We start from the raw sequence: 3986 nt of genomic DNA on the forward strand, positions 1-3986 counted from the left end.
CACACACACACACACACTACTTTCATCCTCCTACTGACCTTAATAAGGCTGCTGGCATTTGGGGAATTTGCTGAGGTCACCAGAGACCAAAAGCAGTACACCGTGTATATGATAATGTGTGTGCATGCGCGTGTGTGCGTCCGTGTCAGCAGAGTGTGTTGTGATAGAGGAAGGAAAGAGTCAACTGAGAAAGATGGACGAGATAATCATCCTCCCTCCCCTCTCCTCTCTTTCTCTCCCCTGCTCACTTTCTTGTCTCTTCATGTCTCCTGTATCTACATATTATTAATATTTAACATTTTGGGCATTTTCCCGGCTTTCTTATCTAGAAAAACTTTCAGTGACTAAGCAGGTTGTGATGTGGTGTTATGCTCAAGGACATTTTAGCAGGACACTTGGCTCTAAGTGCTTACGATCCCTCCATGTTTGGTGTATTTCTGTGTTTATCTTCAAACAGGATATCCTGCACTGTTACTCACCGTTTATCTGTAGTGGTTTGGTAGCATTTTGGTACTCTTGCACAATCCTGCTGCAATGCAACCTGTAATATCAGGCTTCATGTTTTACACTTTGCATGCACAAACACATGTATTGATAAGCCCCAACCTTGCTAAAGATATTCCCTTTTTCTGTATGTTGTGAAGGTCATAGTTTATGATTTAGTGACCCTCCTGCCCTGCATGCATTATGTTTCTCCTCTCATTTTAACACAAATACTGAATGAAGAGAGACTGTGCTCAGGCAGCTAGTGAGCTGCTCAAGACAAACAGATGCACGTTCTGTCTTTCTCTGCTCATCTCTCCATCATCCCTTGCTGAGCTTTTACTCCACTGCTTTTTCTTCATTTTCCTCTTGTGTTGCCGTAATTATTTATTTTCCTCATCTCTTTCATCTGTCAGACAAGCCTTATCACGAGTTTACTCTTCTGAATTTTCTCTTTACCAGGTCCATCTTTTCAGGCCACTTGTGCTTCCACACACAAAACACACATACATAAACTGCTTTGATTTCATTCGATCATTGGGTCTTGAACTTTTAATATTTCCTGCTCAGTTTATAGAAACAAACAAAAACATCTAGTCCATTGACAGGAATTCTGGGAAGCGTGTGTGTTTTTCTGTCTGTGTCTGAGGTCTTTATCTTCTTTCTACTGTCATTTTTTTAAACAAGTCACTCTTTTAACTTTTAAAAGAGATTTTCCCTGTGGATACAAGTGTAGCATGTCAGTCAGAGGGAGAGATATTCAAACAAGACTAAAGAGTGATGAGAAGGACTAACCAAAGAAAGAATCTTTCTTTCCACTACTTTTCCCCAATTCTTTCCCCTAACTAGTACAGCAACAGATAACAGCATGACACACCAGCTAGTGACATGCCACAGTAGATACAATACTAACCTTGGAAGAGTGTTGGAGGACCTGCCATGTTCAAACACCATCAGAGAAAAAAGAGAAAATCTGCCTGTCCAAGCCACTTTGCTCTCGGTTCACCCCCTTTTTTACATATTTTTCTCTGTCGACGTCTAAATCGGATCAGCTAAACTCTTAAGCTGCTTAAAACATCGAAAGAATTCACTGGCACCTTGGCTTGATTAACACAACGGGCAGTAGGGTGGCTTAGCCTTTCTAGGGATTATGGGAAGAATTTAAATTTCTCAACCTTTTTAAACATCCGCCGGACGGCAGCTGGAGTGATGACTTTTCAGTCCTAAAAAAGGAGGGAGATGTCCTATATTCATTGGCCGCTCAGGGTTTGACTGATTAATCCGTTTTTTACCAAATCCTTCCAACAGAGAAGCTGAACGTTAACAGACTCAGAAGAAAGAAGATAGAGGGATGTGTGCTGAGAGACTGAAATAATAATTTACAGAGAAGACGAAAAGAATATAGCGGGAAAAAGATCTACATGAAGGCTGAAAACTTACACACAGACCATTTTGTGAATCAGGCCCCAAATGTTAACATTAGTGATGAACCTGCTGGCCTAGCTAGCTTTGTTCATGTTGACAAAGTTGACTTTTATTAAGCTATAACTCAGAGGGCAAGATTTAAAGAGAAAAGGAAATGTAGCTTAATGAACACTTTAAAGGTCCAATGTGTAGGAATTTCTCCCATCTAGCGTTGAGATCATATATCGCAATTAACTCTCGCACCACGCAGTTCAAAGTACGTATTACAGCTACAGTAGCCTTCACGCTTTAAAAAGCCGCTCTCTTGCTCTTTTTTTCTTTTTCTGGGCTAATAAGAAGACTCCTGTTCCTGAAATTTGGATTTGGATTGTGTGTGGTCCTCCATGTTTTCGTCGCATTTCTTTCTTAGTATTAGCAGTACCTGTGAGTTTATCATGTGACAGCGAAAACTAAGCAGTATATCCTGTATGTCCCTTACTGGCTAACATATATTTCAAGATGGCGCATGAATATGGAGCGTCTACCCCAGTTCATGTAAATGTAAAGTTTCAAGCCAAAAGGAATGCTTGGAATTGATAGTGGTGGTAAATATTTATGAAAAAGGACAAGTTTGTGAACAGGCAACACAGATGTTGATAATAAACAACTAAACACGTTACACACTATACCTTTAAATAGCTCCCTTATGTTTTGAGCAATTGAAATGTTTTTTGTCATCCATTATTTATGTACTAATAAAAATGTTATGGTCCTTGTATTATTCATCGAATTTAGTTAAACAATTCTGCGTAGCTCACTCTTTGCTGTCATTGACGTTTCTCTAGATCAAAGTATTTAAAGTTACTTTATCCTACCACTGCTTTCCTTTTTAATGCACCTGATCTGTTTGCGTCTGCGCTTTACTGGGGCAGAATATTCCCCAATAGCGGCCTTTATATAGTTCTATATAGTTATCCTATGCAGAATTCGGTTTTCAAATTCAAATGCATAAAGGAGATAAAACACAGCAACAGAATGCATCAGAAATAAGACATTAAGTAAATCTGTTTTGGAGTAGAGACTGGGCCTAAAAACAAGACACTTTAAGTCACAGGAGCGTACATCGGCAAATGGGCCTCATGGTGCAGCCAGGTATGATTGGGATAGAGAGAAAACACAGTGGCCTAAAAAGATTTACATTATGAGAGATGAGATACAGAGAGATGAGCCTTTGGTTTTTGATGTGTCTCCGCTAACAGAGGAATCTGTTGCCATCACCGCAAAGAGGTTGTCAGGTAGGTCCAATGGGAGGATGCTAGAGTATTCAGGCATCGTCCAGGACAGCCTTGAAGCCCCTTTTACTTCAGTTCCTGGGTTTTACTGTTGGAACGATGTGCAACTGTAAACGACAAGTCACTGTGGTTTATCTGACAACTTCCTTCCTATATCTCTTAACTTCAAAGACACACACACACACACACAGACACACACACATAGTATTTATCTTTGTAAACAAGCTTTTATTTTCACCCACAACACAACAGAAAAAACGAAACCTCCTGAGTGCATCCTAAAGAGAGAGTCTAAAAGAGTGAGCGAGAGATACAAATGAGAGATGTTTAAAGAGAGAGGGGGAAGGACTCAGTTAGTGGAAAGGGGGGAAAAAAAGCAAACTCATCCTCCTTTGTTGCACACTCCTAGTGTTGCAGAGAGGGAGAGGGAGAAACAAACAGGTGTGTTGTACTACCCTCTCAATCTCCCCGCCCCTCCTTTTCACAGTGGGCGGGGCTCGGCTCCTGAGCGACTCTTGAAAGCAGCCAGTCGCCTCCTCCACTCTCAGAGAGAAATCTAAACCTGTCAGCTGCACTCCTCTCCTTTTCCTTTCGCCACTTTTTCTCCTCTCTCTTCTTCTTGTTCGTCATCTTCTTCCTCCTCCTTGCTGTTGGGTGCAAGAGGAGTCAAGATGATGAAGGAGGTGTCTATCATGGTGGCATACGACGCTCATGTAGTCGACAGACCGGGTGAAGAGGACACCCTGGCTCGTTTGGTTGCCCACTCCAGACCTCTCAGAGCTCCCAGACCTGTGGTAGGTCTGTTCT

At 41.4% G+C, this 3986-nt stretch overlaps 1 protein-coding gene across 1 annotated transcript in view; it reads left to right on the top strand.

The window, feature by feature from the left end:
- The window catches only part of rabgap1l (RAB GTPase activating protein 1-like), a 121299-nt gene that overhangs the window by 99897 nt on the left and 17416 nt on the right, over positions 1 to 3986 (top strand).

Source organism: Etheostoma spectabile, chromosome 9 (genome assembly GCF_008692095.1).
Source record: "Etheostoma spectabile isolate EspeVRDwgs_2016 chromosome 9, UIUC_Espe_1.0, whole genome shotgun sequence".
NCBI lineage: Eukaryota > Metazoa > Chordata > Actinopteri > Perciformes > Percidae > Etheostoma > Etheostoma spectabile.